Source organism: Leptodactylus fuscus, chromosome 9 (genome assembly GCF_031893055.1).
Source record: "Leptodactylus fuscus isolate aLepFus1 chromosome 9, aLepFus1.hap2, whole genome shotgun sequence".
NCBI lineage: Eukaryota > Metazoa > Chordata > Amphibia > Anura > Leptodactylidae > Leptodactylus > Leptodactylus fuscus.
Window position 1 is genome coordinate 11,626,823 of NC_134273.1, and position 18,815 is coordinate 11,645,637.

An 18,815-nucleotide genomic window follows, 5' to 3' on the forward strand; every position below is an offset into this window, starting at 1 on the left:
GGGGAGGTGGTGGAGAACAGAGAACAGCAGTGTGTGTGTGTGCAGCATGGTGACAATGTGTGTGTATGTGTGCAGCATGGTGACAATGTGTGTGCAGTGTGTATCAGTGTGTATGTGTGTGTGTGTGCAGTGTGTATGTGTGCAGCATGGTGACAATGTGTGTGCAGTGTGTATGTGTGTGCAACATGGTGACAATGTGTGTGCAGTGTGTGTGTGTGTGTGCAGCATGGTGACAATGTGTGTGCAGTGTGTATGTGTGCAGCATGGTGACAATGTGTGTGCAGTGTGTATGTGTGCAGCATGGTGACAATGTGTGTGCAGTGTGTGTGTGTGTGCAGCATGGTGACAATGTGTGTGCAGTGTGTATGTGTGCAGCATGGTGACAATGTGTGTGCAGTGTGTATGTGTGCAGCATGGTGACAATGTGTGTGCAGTGTGTATGTGTGCAGCATGGTGACAATGTGTGTGTATGTGTGCAGCATGGTGACAATGTGTGCAGTGTGTATGTGTGCAGCATGGTGACAATGTGTGTGCAGTGTGTGTGTGTGTGCAGCATGGTGACAATGTGTGTGCAGTGTGTGTGTGTGCAGCATGGTGACAATGTGTGTGCAGTGTGTATGTGTGCAGCATGGTGACAATGTGTGTGCAGTGTGTATGTGTGCAGCATGGTGACAATGTGTGTGCAGTGTGTGTGTGTGTGCAGCATGGTGACAATGTGTGTGCAGTGAGTATGTGTGCAGCATGGTGACAATGTGTGTGTATGTGTGCAGCATGGTGACAATGTGTGTGCAGTGTGTATGTGTGCAGCATGGTGACAATGTGTGTGTATGTGTGCAGCATGGTGACAATGTGTGTGCAGTGTGTATGTGTGCAGCATAGTGACAATGTGTGTGCAGTGAGTATGTGTGCAGCATGGTGACAATGTGTGTGCAGTGTGTATGTGTGCAACATGGTGACAATGTGTGTGCAGTGAGCATCAGTGTGTATGTGTGTGTGCAACATGGTGACAATGTGTGTGCAGTGAGTATGTGTGCAGCATGGTGACAATGTGTGTGCAGTGAGTATCAGTGTGTATGTGTGTGCAACATAGTGACAATGTGTGTGCAGTGAGTATCAGTGTGTATGTGTGCAACAAAGTGACAATGTGTGTGCAGTGAGTATCAGTGTGTATGTGTGCAGCATGGTGACAATATATGTGCAGTGAATATCAGTGTGTATGTGTGTGTGCAACATGGTGACAATGTGTGTGCAGTGAGTATCAGTGTGTATGTGTGTGCAACATGGTGACAATGTGTGTGCAGTGAGCATCAGTGTGTATGTGTGTGTGCAACATGGTGACAATGTGTGTGCAGTGAGTATCAGTGTGTATGTGTGTGCAACATAGTGACAATGTGTGTGCAGTGAGTATCAGTGTGTGTGTGCAACATGGTGACAATGTGTGTGCAGTGAGCATCAGTGTGTATGTGTGTGTGCAACATGGTGACAATATGTGTGCAGTGAATATCAGTGTGTATGTGTGTGCAACATGGTGACAATGTGTGTGCAGTGAGTATCAGTGTGTATGTGTGTGCAGGATGGTGACAATGTGTGTGCAGTGAGTATCAGTGTGTGTGTGTGCAGGATGGTGACAATATGTGTGTGCAGTGGACATAAGTATGATTGTGTGTGTGCAACATGGTGACAATGTGTGTGCAGTGAGTATCAGTGTGTATGTGTGCAACATGGTGACAATGTGTGTGCAGTGAGTATCAGTGTGTATGTGTGTGTGTGCAACATGGTGACAATGTGTGTGCAGTGAGTATCAGTGTGTATGTGTGTGCAACATAGTGACAATGTGTGTGCAGTGAGTATCAGTGTGTGTGTGTGCAGGATGGTGACAATATGTGTGTGCAGTGGACATAAGTATGATTGTGTGTGTGCAACATGGTGACAATGTGTGTGCAGTGTGTATGTGTGCAGCATGGTGACAATGTGTGTGCAGTGAGTATCAGTGTGATTGTGTGTGCAACATGGTGACAATGTGTGTGCAGTGAGTATCAGTGTGTATGTGTGTGCAACATGGTGACAATGTGTGTGCAGTGAATATCAGTGTGTATGTGTGTGCAGGATGGTGACAATGTGTGTGCAGTGAGTATCAGTGTGTGTGTGTGCAGGATGGTGACAATATGTGTGTGCAGTGGACATAAGTATGATTGTGTGTGTGCAACATGGTGACAATGTGTGTGCAGTGTGTATGTGTGCAGCATGGTGACAATGTGTGTGCCATGGGCATCAGTTTATGTGTGTGCAGCATGGTGACAATGTGTGTGCAGTGAGTATCAGTGTGATTGTGTGTGCAACATGGTGACAATGTGTGTGCAGTGAGTATCAGTGTGTATGTGTGTGCAACATGGTGACAATGTGTGTGCAGTGAGTATCAGTGTGATTGTGTGTAGCATGGTGACAATATGTGTGCAGTGGGCAACAGTGTGATTGTGTGTGTGCAGCATGATGACAATGCAGGTGTCAATGTGTGTGCAAAGGGTATCAGTGTGTATGTGTGTGCAGCGGGCATAAGTATGAGTGTGTGTGTGTGTGTGCAGCATGGTGACTATGTGTGTGCAGTGGGCATTAGTTTATGTGTGTGCAGCATGGTGGCAGTGTATGTGCCGTGGGCATCAGTGTGATTGTGTGTGTGCAGCATAATGTATGTGTGTGTAGAGAATGGCAGTGCTGTGTGTACAGATTAGTGGCTGTGTGTGTATAGATAACAGTGTGTCTGTGTGTACAGGATGGGCTGTATACAGCAGTGTGGTTGTGTGTACAGGATGGGCTATATACAGCAGTGTGTCTGTGTGTACAGGATGGGCTGTATACAGCAGTGTGGTTGTGTGTACAGGATGGTCTGTATACAGCAGTGTGGTTGTGTGTACAGGATGGGCTATATACAGCAGTGTGTCTGTGTGTACAGGATGGGCTATATACAGCAGTGTGTCTGTGTGTACAGGATGGGCTATATACAGCAGTGTGGTTGTGTGTACAGGATGGGCTATATACAGCAGTGTGGTTGTGTGTACAGGATGGTCTGTATACAGCAGTGTGTCTGTGTGTACAGGATGGTCTGTATACAGCAGTGTGTCTGTGTGTACAGGATGGGCTGTATACAGCAGTGTGGTTGTGTGTACAGGATGGGCTATATACAGCAGTGTGTCTGTGTGTACAGGATGGGCTGTATACAGCAGTGTGTCTGTGTGTACAGGATGGGCTGTATACAGCAGTGTGGTTGTGTGTACAGGATGGGCTATATACAGCAGTGTGTCTGTGTGTACAGGATGGGCTGTATACAGCAGTGTGGTTGTGTGTACAGGATGGGCTATATACAGCAGTGTGGTTGTGTGTACAGGATGGTCTGTATACAGCAGTGTGTCTGTGTGTACAGGATGGTCTGTATACAGCAGTGTGGTTGTGTGTACAGGATGGGCTGTATACAGCAGTGTGTCTGTGTGTACAGGATGGTCTATATACAGCAGTGTGTCTGTGTGTACAGGATGGGCTGTATACAGCAGTGTGGTTGTGTGTACAGGATGGTCTGTATACAGCAGTGTGTCTGTGTGTACAGGATGGGCTATATACAGCAGTGTGGTTGTGTGTACAGGATGGTCTGTATACAGCAGTGTGGTTGTGTGTACAGGATGGTCTGTATACAGCAGTGTGGTTGTGTGTACAGGATGGGCTGTATACAGCAGTGTGTCTGTGTGTACAGGATGGGCTGTATACAGCAGTGTGTTTGTGTGTACAGGATGGGCTGTATACAGCAGTGTGGCTGTGTGTACAGGATGGGCTGTATACAGCAGTGTAGTTGTGTATACAGCACTGTGTGTGTGTTTATGTAGCAGACAGCTGTGTGAATAGAGAATAGCAGTGTCTGCAGACAATAGTGTGGTTGTGTGTCCAGCATGATGTGTATGTGTGTAGTAGACAGCAGTGTGGTGTGTGACACTGTAATGGAGGCGCCGCTCCTGGGAATACTATGGGACAGATCTGCGAAACCTTCTGAAAGAAAACCTGTCTGTTACCCACAGCAACCAATCACAGCGCAACTCTCATTTTTCATGGATCAGAATACAATATGAAAGCTGCGCTGTGATTGGTTTTTATGGAGTATCACTTTACTACGTGCTGGGAAAGCTCTAGGCCCATTTTAAAAGCATGAAAGTCTAGGGGTATAGTCACACGTATGTTTTTTAATGGTCATTGTCATAAAAACTTGTCCTATATTTGTCTAATTTGACGGTTGAATAAAACACCAACGTGAATACGACAATAGACTTTCCTGGGACGTCACACGGCCGTTTTTCAGTGTTGTGAGAATAAGGCCCTATTCCTGGTATGTGGCTCGGCCCGGCGTTACTTATGGGGTCTCCGTTTTATTATTAGAGATTATGGGGCGCTCTATGACTAGTCCTACCTTTATTTAGCTATACTGTGGTGCTGTCCGTGGTGCTCGCACCATCACTCCTTTACACGCTGGCCACCTATTGGTCTCATGCAATGGTCCCAGCGTATACGGCCCTATTACGTGAACGGGACCCCGAACTCCTTCACTGTGGGATGAAATTCTGGACACGGGCATGATTTGTAGCTTATGACTGTCCTGGTATATCACCGCCATTAGTGACGCTGGGTTCACACCTGCGTTTGGGGTCTCCGTTCTATGGTTTCCGTCTTCTGCATGCCAGAAGACGGAAACCATAGACCGGGTCCGGCCGTGCGCGGAGGTGAGCGTTTTAGGCTCTCCGCCGCAAAACCGGATTTTTTTATCCGGACACAGAGTACTGCATGTCCGACTCTGTGTCCGGATTATAAAACCCGGTTTCGCGGCGGAGAGCATAAAACGCTCACCGCCGCGCACGTCTGGACATCTCTCTCACCTATTCAAATGAATGGGTGAGAAAGTCTCCTGCAGGTTTCCGTCTCCTGCCTGTGTTTTAGGCAGGAAACGGAAACCTAAGTACGGAGTGCCGGGCCGCAGATGTGAACGAGCCCTAACACACATCTCGCAATAGGCTTTGCCTTCCACTGAAATACCTGCACTGTCTGCTTAAAGGGATATCCACTTAAAGGGGTTGTCAAGGTGGAGCCCCCCCCCCCCAAAAAAAACAACCCATAGTCACTTGGCACGGTTCCTTGCTGTCCCAGGTCGCTGTCTGGTCCTTTGACATCCTCTGGAAGTCCCGCCACACATAACCGATGAGGCCATTCAGCGGCCTAAGGAAAGGACCCAAGTCATCATACCAGGGGTGAACCTAACTTTTATGCCGCCTGAGGCGGACGTCAGAAAGCCACCCCGGGGGAAGGGGGCGGGACCGAGCGGAGCGAGCGTCGTTAGCAGGCAGAGAGCAGGCAGGGAGAGGACCTGTTCTCTGCCTGAGCGTGAGGGGAGGCCGCTGGAGCAGCGCTGCGTCCACAGGACCTCCCCAATCCACCCGCTTGCCGAGACGGTGACGCTAAGCCAGTCCAGGACAGCTTGTCCTGGGCTGGCTTAGGTCAGCAAAAATGCCCCCCCCCCCCGGGGGCCCAGCATAGTGCCACCTGAAGCAGTCACCTCATGGGAGGTGCGGTGCTGCATCATACATAACCTGTGACGTCCCAGGTCCTTTCCTTAGGGTGCGGATTGGCTTCAGCTGTCATGTGCGGCGTGCAACAGGGACTTCTTCCGAAACAAGCCCAGGGGGACGAGAAGGTGGCCCAGGACACTAGGCCACCAGCAACGCGTAAAATTATTATTATAAAACACACCTTGGGTATTAAGATTGTTGTAACCGAAACTATCCAGGATCCTTGCAACGCCACCATGCTATGGGTTGCAGCTGGACTGTATGATCAGCCAGAATCCCTGGAGTCAGATCCGCACCGATCATTTCTGACCTATCCTGAGGAACTGGACAATCCCTTTAATGTACAATCCCCAGCCAGTCACTGAATGGTCATTGTCTGTGCAGGAAAGGAGGGTCGATGAGGTGAGGTCACTTCTATTAATCTTTTACACCATTCTAAGTCTTTTTACTTTTTTATTTTAATCAGCCGGACCACCCCTTTAACTGCCCGCGTACACTGCAATCACCAGAAGGGGGACTGCCCAATGACACACATTTCTAACATGTCCAATTACTTCCAATTAGGATGGGAGTAATTATCATCAACATTTACATGCCGTGATTATCAGGAGACACCGGCAGAATTCATCATTACTCAGAAAATCACCTAAAAATATGGTATCAGTGCCTCCGCCTATGACATCAGTGAGGGGGTCCAGCAGACAGACCCCCCCCAAGAAGCAGTGACCTTTCCAACTGATAGGTCATCATTGATTGAGGTAATAAAATGTATGCAAATTAGCTCATTTTCAAATAATAAGAAAGCTGTGCCTCTAGCGCCACCTGTTGGAAGGCAGCAGTTCGGTGTGCACTGATGAAGGGCAATCACCCTGACACATTAGCGAGCGACAGTCCGTCGTGGCAGTCCGTCTTGCTCTAACAGGACGTATTCCGCAGAGATTTTAGAACGTAGGCCGTTATAGCAGGAAAAAGGCCGATAGGGGGAGGAGTTAGTGACCATTTAAGTGCTGACCTCTAACCCACCTTAAACCTCTGAGGCTATCCAGGATCCTTGCAACGCCCCCATGCTATGGGTTGCAGCTGGACTGTATGATCAGCCAGAATCCCTGGAGTCAGACCCGCACCGATCATTTCTGACCTATCACATCTGGGTTCAGGTCTCCGTTCGAGGGCTCTGCTTCATTGTGCAGATTGGTGCGGGTCCCATAAAATTGTCTAACGTAGCAAGGTCTCTTTGGCAAGGACACATGGTTCCCACAACTGGTGGGGGTTCCTTAGTTTGCACCCTGATGATAAGGGGCTAACTTTTCGTTACCAGAATACCCCTTTAAGTACCAAATGAACCCCATCCTTAAGAGGTTAAGGATCCTCGGCTGCTCCATTAATAACCGGAGTGTGCAGCCGCTCGCCATAGTAGTCAGACTAATTATTTTGCCGGGAAACCTTCCCGTAATGTACTTTATTATGGCGGATCCTGACCCGGAGGGGGAAGCTATCAGTCAGACGGCGAACACCTTACAGTTCCACGGAGTTTGTGAATATCACGGAGTACAGGCGGGAAGCATCGCTCATATGACATTACACGCTTCAGCCCGGCCGCGCTTCTTGCTGGTGGGGAGCAGTGAGTCTCCTGCTCTTTTATCCGACGTGAAATATGATTTCAATTAAAATGTGCAAAATTACCATCTGTTTGCCGAGTCTCAGCCTCTCCTCTCCAGGTCCGGGGACATCACGTCTCGGATTGTGCGGTGGATACGGCGGTGTCTATGGGACCTGAAAATCTACGGTATTATCTAGGTGGGAAACATTTAGTCATCATCACGCAGAAATGGAAACAATTATACGGAGGTACATTACCTTCTGATCATTATGATCCTGGCGGCCATTGCACCGACGCGTTTCGCACGCAGAGGCACTTAGCAAGAAATCACCAAGTTTTAAAACCTACAACGGCGCCATCCGATGATTACAAGACATTACGGCGGAGACATTCATAAAGAAGACACGCGTAGACAATCCCTCCGGATAGAACAATTGCCGGGCGATTAAAATTGCTTTTAAGAACAACACTTAGAAGGATATCTTGTGAGGGTAACAGCGGCATCAGGCGGGAAAAATTACGCGGTAAGAAACTCTCCTGAGTTATAAACTCGAAGACGGTGCTAAAAAAGAGATCAGAAGTATCCTCATTCGTTATAGCAGGTACAAAGAGTGTCTCTCGCTCTGGAGGACCCGGCGTGTCTGGGTATCACAAAGCCAACTATTGATTTTAATGGAAGCAGTGTAATTCTAGAATTCTCCTCTGGGGGTGCTGTAGGGATCTGGATCAGAAAAGTCAGCACTAATGGAAGGATTCTCATCTCCCAGTCTGGACATTGTGTTGCACAACCCACCAAAGCAGCAGAGGATTCTCCAATGGGCCCAGGATCTGAAACGATGATGGTCCATAAGTAGGTACTCCAATGGGAAGAGGTCTATGGTCTAATTCCTAGGGGTTGTTGTTGCCCACAGAATCCAAGTCTGACACTGTCTTTGCATTTCAAGGCCTGACATTGAATTTAATGGAATTAATGTAATTCTTCTTTTCTCCCATGGGAGTGCTGTAAGGATCTGGCTCAGATAAGTATGCACTAATAGAAGGATTCTCATCTCCCAGTTTGGAGGATTTGGCATCTCTGGGCATTGTGTTGGACAACCCACCAAAGTAGCAGAGGATTCTCCAACGGGCCCAGGCTCTGAAACAAGAGTAGGTACAACAATAGGAATTAGACCATAGTCCTCTTCCAAGGGGTTGTTGTTGCCCCCAGAATCCCAGTCTGACACCGTCTTTGCATTTCAAGGCCCGACATTGAATTTAATAGAATTATTGTAATTCTTCTTTTCTCCTGTGGGAGTGCTGTAGGGATCTAGCTCAGAAAATCCTGCAGGAATACAAAGATCCTCCTCTGTTGGAGCAGTTAGGGAGGGCATCTTTTACTCTGGAAGATCGGGCATGGTTGGGCAGCACATGGATTTCAATAGAGATCCGGATCAGAAAATTGTTAATAAACAAAAAGACCCCCCTTTCTTTTGGAGCAGGCACAAATCTCTATATCTGGAGGACTTTAATGGTGGAAATTTTAATGAAAATAGTGTCATTCTTAATGTCACCTCTGGGGGTGCTGTAGGGATCTGGATCAGAAAAGTCAGCACTAATAGAAGTCAATTGACCTGTGCCGGGTCTCACATGACTGCGGAGATCAATGGTATATGTGAGTGATGTCACCAGTCCCTCTGAGGTCACTGATTGGTCCAATGGTCATGCGAGCCCCTTCGCTTCCAGCAAGGCAAGTCCAGGTGCAGGAGAGAAAGAGGGACCAGAACAGGACAAATAGTGTCAGGGGAGAGGAGAGGAGAGCATCTACTTGTTTATGTTTTACACCCACCTTGGTCACCCCGAGTTTCCTCTACATCCTGGACGACCCCTTTAACCCATTCATGCACTTTCCATCTTGACTCCATGGCAGTGTTCCCCTGCCCAAAACATCTTGGACCCTGCTCCCTGTTTGTTAATTCTCTGTTCCCAGACGCATTTTTAACTTAACTTGCGGAAATTTGACCTTCACATTGGCGGCCGCGGGGACATTTCTACAAATAAACATCACATTCATCAGAGTCACCAGTGACTTGTTTGGAGGGATTTCTGTTATTGAAGGCCAATAAACAAAACCTCCCATTGTGAGACCACGGAGACATGGCCAGCCGTGAGGATTGTTCTGACATCTCCTGTCATTGACTAGATGTCACAAGGAATTGATTGCTGCACCTCATCGCTAGAGCTGAGGGAGAGACTTCAGGATTTCATCACTCCAAAAAGTTCTGAAAAGAAAGTAGAGGTGCAGTAACCTATCAATATGTAATGTATGTACATAGTGACTGCACCAGCAGAAAAGTGAGCGCAGCTCTGGAGTATAATACAGGATAAGTAATGTAATGTATGTACACAGTGACTGCACCAGCAGAAAAGTGAGCGCAGCTCTGGAGTATAATACAGGATAAGTAATGTAATGTATGTACACAGTGACTGCACCAGCAGAATAGTGAGCGCAGCTCTGGAGTATAATACAGGATAAGTAATGTAATGTATGTATACAGTGACTGCACCAGCAGAATAGTGAGCGCAGCTCTGGAGTATAATACAGGATAAGTAATGTAATGTATGTACACAGTGACTGTACCAGCAGAATAGTGAGCGCAGCTCTGGAGTATAATACAGGATAAGTAATGTAATGTATGTATACAGTGACTGCACCAGCAGAATAGTGAGCGCAGCTCTGGAGTATAATACAGGATAAGTAATGTAATGTATGTATACAGTGACTGCACCAGCAGAATAGTGAGCGCAGCTCTGGAGTATAATACAGGATAAGTAATGTAATGTATGTATACAGTGACTGCACCAGCAGAATAGTGAGCGCAGCTCTGGAGTATAATACAGGATAAGTAATGTAATGTATGTACACAGTGACTGTACCAGCAGAATAGTGAGCGCAGCTCTGGAGTATAATACAGGATAAGTAATGTAATGTATGTACACAGTGACTGCACCAGCAGAATAGTGAGCGCAGCTCTGGAGTATAATACAGGATAAGTAATGTATGTACACAGTGACTGTACCAGCAGAATAGTGAGCGCAGCTCTGGAGTATAATACAGGATAAGTAATGTAATGTATGTACACAGTGACTGTACCAGCAGAATAGTGAGCGCAGCTCTGGAGTATAATACAGGATAAGTAATATAATGTATGTACACAGTGACTGCACCAGCAGAATAGTGAGCGCAGCTCTGGAGTATAATACAGGATAAGTAATGTATGTACACAGTGACTGTACCAGCAGAATAGTGAGCGCAGCTCTGGAGTATAATACAGGATAAGTAATGTAATGTATGTACACAGTGACTGTACCAGCAGAATAGTGAGCGCAGCTCTGGAGTATAATACAGGATAAGTAATATAATGTATGTACACAGTGACTGCACCAGCAGAATAGTGAGCGCAGCTCTGGAGTATAATACAGGATAAGTAATGTATGTACACAGTGACTGTACCAGCAGAATAGTGAGCGCAGCTCTGGAGTATAATACAGGATAAGTAATGTAATGTATGTACACAGTGACTGTACCAGCAGAATAGTGAGCCCAGCTCTGGAGTATAATATAAGGATATCTGTAGAATGCAGCCCATACGTTTGTCATATAATATTCCAGTTACCCAGCCTCTCCTCTCAGCCAATCAAATTCCCCCGAGGACTCACATGGTGCTTCTTGCAGCTACTATAGTGGAGGTATTTAGTGGGGACAGTATATTAGAGCATCTCATATGTCACTTCAGTCTCTTTACATAAAGACCAGCTGTTCTTGCTAGATCTCCCCAGAACCATTTTTCCTCCCTCCGTGGCACTCGGCCATGTTGTAGCTCTTTAGTGCTCACATTGCAATAGCAGTAAAGTTTACAAAGCGCCATAATATCCATCAATAAAATATTCCACTGAAATTGTGTATTAAATCCAACAGAATAGCCACAATGATAGCACAAATAAAACGCGTCCAGGCCTTCGCTATAAGCGACAACATCAATGCGTTTATGGCCCCTGAATGGTTTGATGCAGTGTCAGAAGTTCACAGGAATATACTGGATATAATTCAGAATATTCTCCACTCAGATCAGACTCTCAGGCTTTAAAATATCGTATTGTAAGCCTTGAAGTGACCCCTTGAGTATAGCCATAGAGGAGTATCAGGAGCATCGGAGGGGGGGAAAGACCAGATAGAACAGAAAAGACGCAGATCCACCAGATAGAAATAGGGTGGTGGGTATCCTTGGTAGTCTAGGGTAGTAAAGAGTAACCAGTCGTATTCACTTGAATACGACTGAGCTTCAAACAGGCCACATAAGGAACAAACGTGACAACATAAGCCTCCCTGAGCACAGCTGATCGCTGGGGGTGCTGGGTGTCAGACCTCTCCAAATCCTAAGGATAAGTCATCAATATCAAAATCCCAGAATACCCGTCTAGGGATGTTACGTCAAAAGTGGGTATAGTTAGCGGGGTGCAGAATACAAAATGTACGCCCCCCCCCCCCCCCGTCTTACCTCACGTGTAGGCTGTTTTTCTGCGCCTCCACCATGCTTTGCACTGCAGCTCAGTCTGTACAGAAAGAATATGAACATAAATTATAATAATCGCCACATATTATAAAACTAGGACATTCATCCCCATTTTGGGGTGGAAAATGAGAAATAAAATACACTACAATACTAGGGACACTTGACGGCTATTGTACGGTACTCGATTTCAGCGCTGCCGGCTTTGTCTTTACTCCTTCGGAGATGGATCGACGCGATCTGATCCGAATCTAGAAAACAAGTGGCTGCTATTGAAAATAATAAGAGGTTTGTTGTAGCAAAACAGCAGCGAGTGTCAGCAGAGCCCGTTCTCAGCGCTAAGCCGCAAATTCCCACAAGACTGATGGACGCCGCGCTCCCGAAGCTAAATGAGAATTTCTTGCATGAATGGCCGCCACCTTTCACTGTTGATGGAACAAACAACCATTTAGGAAAACACATTTTTTTTCCCCTTTAAAGATTTTGCCTTTGTCACCCGTGTATTTTTTTTTTTTCCATAAAGGCAGCGAAGATAATCTACGATCAAAAAGTGGAGAGAAGATGGAGTGGCCATCATACTGATCAGATTAATGTGACTACTAGGGCTCAATCAGTGACATCACCATGGAGGAGTGACATCATACAAGGCATGATGATGTCACTTACAGAGGAACGGTCAGAAAGGTCGTTTCCAAGCCAAGGTGGATTTTTGCAACAAGGCAAGGCTCCGTTCACACCTGTGCCGAGAAATCATGGAAGAAAATGTTCTGCAAGCATTAAAGTCAATGCGGTCCTGCAGAATCTGTTGTCGTCAGTCATTGGACAGCCCATGGTTAGACCAAACAGTGGGGGTCCGACTGCTGGGTCTACCACCAATGACAAGAACGAGGGCTCTGCACCTTCATTCATTCTATAGGGCACTGCACTCAGTCCCATAGACAGTATATGGAGCAGCAATGCAGATACTTGGCCTCTTGCTCCATTTGAATGGGGCTGAGCAGATACTTAGCATGTTGCTTCATTTGAATGGGGGTGAGCAGTTACTTGGCCTGTTCCTTCATTTGAATGGGGGTGAGCAGATACTAGGCCTGTTGCTTCATTTGAATGGGGGTGAGCAGATACTAGGCCTGTTGCTTCATTTGAATGGGGGTGAGCAGATACTTGGCCTGTTGCTTCATTTGAATGGGGGTGAGCAGTTACTTGGCCTGTTCCTTCATTTGAATGGGGGTGAGCAGATACTAGGCCTGTTGCTTCATTTGAATGGGGGTGAGCAGATACTTGGCCTGTTGCTCCATTTGAATGGGGGTGAGCAGATACTTGGCCTGTTGCTTCATTTGAATGGAGGTGAGCAGATACTTGGCCTGTGGCTTCATTTGAATGGGGGTGAGAAGATACTTGGCCTGTTGCTTCATTTGAATAGGGGTGAGCAGATACTAGCCCTGTTGCTTCATTTGAATGGGGGTGAGCAGATACTTGGCTTGTTGCTCCATTTGAATGGGGGTGAGCAGATTCTTGACCTGTTGCTTCATTTGAATGGAGGTGAGCAGATACTTGGCCTGTTGCTCCATTTGAATGGGGGTGAGAAGATACTAGCCCTGTTGCTTCATTTGAATGGGGGTCAGCAGATACTTGGCCTGTTGCTCCATTTGAATGGGGGTGAGCAGATACTTGGCCTGTTGCTTCATTTGAATGGGGGTGAGCAGATACTTGGCCTGTTGCTTCATTTGAATGGGGGTGAGCAGTTACTTGGCCTGTTGCTTCATTTGAATGTGGGTGAGAAGATACTTGGCCTGTTCCATTTCAATGTGGGTGAGCAGATACTTGGCCTGTTGCTTCATTTGAATGGAGGTGCGGGACCCCCATTCTCATAGCCAGTGCAGATCACTGCAGTCAGACCCCCACCAAACCACAGGATATCTCCTAGCTTGGGAATGAATTTAATTGTGGGCTGAGCCCTTTAAATAATATTATTCTGGGTATATAAAGCCACCAATAGAGGGAGCTAGCTGCATCTGGATTAGTAAGCACAATGGGAGCTGCGCAGTGAGCTCCCTCTAGTGGTAGTGTCAGCTATAGAGCAAGCACGGCAGGCAGTGTAGGGCCGCCCAGCAGTTACCTGCCAGGTAGATCTACCGATAAGTACTGAGAATGTAACTGTCTCCTGGAAAACCAGTCTGCGGTGACCCTCGCTAGAACAATATGCCCGCCACGGCTCCTCAACTTCTGTCAGCTTGTTTTTTACGGAAGCTGCATAGTCATCCAAGCGTCTACAAAAAGAGTGGCGGTTTTCATAGCGTCTGTGACTTGGCGGGGTCACAGCAGTCAACGCGAACCCCCTCCGATCAGACACTGATCATCTCCTTGACTTTGGTTTGTGAAGTTTTGCTACAGATTTATTTTTTTTCCCTCTGATAAAAGATATTTCTGATTGCCGTCTTATAAGACTATAGAAAACGGTCACTTTGCTATGTCTACGGAATAGTCCTGTTGCCGTAGCAACTGCAAAATGAAATAAATGTGCAACAAAATGGACTTTTTCTGTAGTTTGAAGAAAAGAGAATTTTTTTTCGTTTTAAGTGAGAAATGAGAATCGGCTTCTATGAAGGAGAGCAGAGAAATATTCTAGAACTGGAATCACTTCCAAATAGTCGCCGATGTACGGGAATTGTAAGGATGAGGAGCGTTACCAGTCACACGGTGTAACACGAAGCCCCTGTATATTAGGGCGCCCCCCCAACTTATTTATGGCACCCACGGCCCTGTCGTGTTCTTGGGACGAATTCAGATTTTTCGGAGAAATGACAGGGGTTATCCAGTTCCTAATATTGATATCCTACCTTTAGGGTACATCATCAATATTAGATCTGCGGGGTCCAACAGCCGAGACCCCCGCAGATCAACATTTACTGTACAAACTATAGCAGCAGGTACAGTACTGCAGCGCTGCCCTATAGACTTCAAAGGGGTACTGCAGTACCAAAACCCGCCACTAAAAATTGTATGGCAGCGAACAGCGAGGCTTCTGACATCTCAACATTACTGGATATTGTGTCGTCACCAAACAACAGATCTGTGGGGGTCTTGGTTGTCAGATCTAATAGTGAAGGATAGGCCATGAATATTAGGAATTGCATAAACCCTTCAACATTGAGTCGCTTTTGCAGCATGCATTTAGATTTCTACAAACCCTATTTAGACTGGGTTCACACCTGCGCCCAGTCTCCGTTCCTGCAAGCAGGACTTCTCTCTACGCATTTTTTGGGACCCCATTATAAACAATGGGGTTAGCGGGTTTCCAAGGATAACCGCTTTTTTAAGCACAATAGGTTTCCATTCGTTGGGTCCCCACGAATGGGAACCCGAAAGCAGGCGCTAATGCCTGTGATCAGTGCCCAATGCGCTATTCTCCCGGCGGTGCAGGGCTGACCCGCCATTTTCGATAGAGTCACAGGCGCCCAGAACAAGATCCAGGGCTAGCATCCATTGCTATGACAGCTGAAGGCTCCCAGGCTTGTCCAGCGTTCATTTGTATGACAGGACGCTCTATACAGACGATTTTTGCAAGGCATTAGCGACCGGATCTCCTGGGGGAGTCAGAAATGAAATTTGCCTCCGGTGGGAAAGGGTTAAAAATGATGGCCCCCATAACAATCAATAGGGTTTGCAAGATTTTGTGTAATGCTGTTTTGGTATGAAAAAATAAAAAAAAAAAATCATTTTTTTCTTCTGATGGATATAACAGTATGGTATACAAACAAATGGACAGAACCGGGTCGATCCTTATTTTGCATTGATCTCTATGTATTGGGCGTCTGTGTGTTTGGATCTGTTTTTTGCACCCGTTAACTGGATCTGCTAAATGGATGTATACAACGTAATGTGAATGGATCCCTAGAAAGCCGTCAGTACACACAGGGCATCGCAGTTTGCTGTATATGTGACCACAGACCAGTCTAGAGTGGCCAGACTGACCCCTGTCCATCAGACCTAGACCTTAGAGCAATGGAAGAAGGCGCCCGGTCAGATTAATGACATTTTCGTTACGGTTATGTGTATTGCCGCGTGTGTAAGTGTCACTTACCTGAGGTGGAGGTGGCACTAGGGTTCACTATGGGAAGGAGGCAGTGAGAGCAGAGTGATGGACTGGACAGTGGGGCAGAGTGATGGTCCGGACAATGGAGCAGAGTGATGGTCCGGACAATGGGGCGGAGCGATGGTCCGGACAATGGGGCGGAGTGATGGTCTGGACAATGGGGCGGAGCGATGGTCTGGACAATGGGGCGGAGCGATGGTCCGGACAATGGGGCAGAGAGATGGTCCGGACAATGGGGCAGAGAAATGGTCCGGACAATAGGGCAGAGTGATGGTCTGGACAATGGGGCGGAGCGATGGTCCGGAAATGGGGCGGAGCGATGGTCCGGACAATGAGGCGGAGTGATGGTCTGGACAATGGGGCAGAGTGATGGTCTGGAAATGGGGCGGAGCGATGGTCCGGACAATGAGGCAGAACGATGGTCTGAACAATGAGGTAGAGTGATGGTCCGGGCAATGGGGCAGAGAGATGGTCCGAACAATGGGGCAGAGAGATGGTCCGGACAATGGGGCAGAGAGATGGTCCGGACAATAGGGCAGAGTGATGGTCTGGACAATGAGGCGGAGCGATGGTCCGGAAATGGGGCGGAGCGATGGTCCGGACAATGAGGCGGAGTGATGGTCTGGACAATGGGGCGGAGCGATGGTCCGGACAATGAGGCAGAGTGATGGTCTGGACAATGGGGCGGAGCGATGGTCTGGACAATGGGGTGGAGCGATGGTCCGGACAATGGGGTGGAGCGATGATCTGGACAATGGGGCGGAGCGATTGTCCGGACAATGGGGTGGAGCGATGGTCCGGACAATGAGGCAGAACGATGGTCTGGACAATGGGGTGGAGCGATGGTCCGGAAATGGGGCGGAGCGATGGTCCGGAAATGGGGCGGAGCGATGGTCCGGATAATGAGGCAGAACGATGGTCTGGACAATGGGGTGGAGCGATGGTCCGGAAATGGGGTGGAGCGATGATCTGGACAATGGGGCAGAGCGATGGTCCGGACAATGAGGCAGAGCGATGGTCCGGACAATGGGGCGGAGCGATGGTCTGGACAATGGGGTGGAGCGATGGTATGGAGAATGGGGCGGAGCAATGGTCTGGACAATGAGGCAGAGCGATGGTCCGGACAATGGGGCGGAGCGATGGTCTGGACAATGGGGTGGAGCGATGGTATGGAGAATGGGGCGGAGCAATGGTCTGGACAATGAGGCAGAGCGATGGTCCGAACAATGGGGTGGAGCGATGGTCCGGACAATGGAGCAGAGCGATGGTCTGGACAATGGGGCGGAGCAATGGTCTGGACAATGGGGTGGAGTGATGGTCTGGACAATGGAGCAGAGCGATGGGGTGGAGCGATGGTCCGAACAATGGGGCGGAGCGATGGTCTGGACAATGGGGTGGAGTGATGGTCTGGACAATGGGGCGGAGCGATGGTCTGGACAATGGGGCGGAGCGATGGTCTGGACAATGGGGTGGAGCGATGGTCTGGACAATGGGGTGGAGTGATGGTCTGGACAATGGGGCGGAGCGATGGTCTGGACAATGGGGTGGATCAATGGTCTGGACAATGGGGTGGAGTGATGGTCTGGACAATGGGGCGGAGCAATGGTCTGGACAATGAGGCAGAGCGATGGTCCGAACAATGGGGTGGAGCGATGGTCCGGACAATGGAGCAGAGCGATGGTCTGGACAATGGGGTGGAGCGATGGTCCGAACAATGGGGCGGAGCGATGGTCTGGACAATGGGGTGGAGTGATGGTCTGGACAATGGGGCGGAGCGATGGTCTGGACAATGGGGCGGAGCGATGGTCTGGACAATGGGGTGGAGCGATGGTCTGGACAATGGGGTGGAGTGATGGTCTGGACAATGGGGCGGAGCGATGGTCTGGACAATGGGGTGGATCAATGGTCTGGACAATGGGGTGGAGCGATGGTCCGAACAATGGGGCGGAGCGATGGTCTGGACAATGGGGTGGAGTGATGGTCTGGACAATGGGGCGGAGCGATGGTCTGGACAATGGGGTGGAGTGATGGTCTGGACAATGGGGCGGAGCGATGGTCTGGACAATGGGGCGGAGCGATGGTCTGGACAATGGGGTGGAGCGATGGTCTGGACAATGGGGTGGAGTGATGGTCTGGACAATGGGGCGGAGCGATGGTCTGGACAATGGGGTGGATCAATGGTCTGGACAATGGGGTGGAGCGATGGTCCGAACAATGGGGCGGAGCGATGGTCTGGACAATGGGGTGGAGTGATGGTCTGGACAATGGGGCGGAGCGATGGTCTGGACAATGGGGCGGAGCGATGGTCTGGACAATGGGGTGGAGCGATGGTCTGGACAATGGGGTGGAGTGATGGTCTGGACAATGGGGCGGAGCGATGGTCTGGACAATGGGGTGGATCAATGGTCTGGACAATGGGGTGGAGTGATGGTCTGGACAATGGGGCGGAGCAATGGTCTGGACAATGAGGCAGAGCGATGGTCCGAATAATGGGGTGGAGCGATGGTCCGGACAATGGAGCAGAGCGATGGTCTGGACAATGGGGCGGAGCAATGGTCTGGACAATGGGGTGGAGTGATGGTCTGGACAATGGAGCAGAGCGATGGGGTGGAGCGATGGTCCGAACAATGGGGCGGAGCGATGGTCTGGACAATGGGGTGGAGTGATGGTCTGGACAATGGGGCGGAGCGATGGTCTGGACAATGGGGCGGAGCGATGGTCTGGACAATGGGGTGGAGCGATGGTCTGGACAATGGGGCGGAGCGATGGTCTGGACAATGAGGCAGAGCGATGGTCCGAACAATGGGGTGGAGCGATGGTCCGGACAATGGAGCAGAGCGATGGTCTGGACAATGGGGCGGAGCAATGGTCTGGACAATGGGGTGGAGTGATGGTCTGGACAATGGAGCAGAGCGATGGTCTGGACAATGGGGTGGAGTGATGGTCTGGACAATGGGGCGCAGCGATGGTCTGGACAA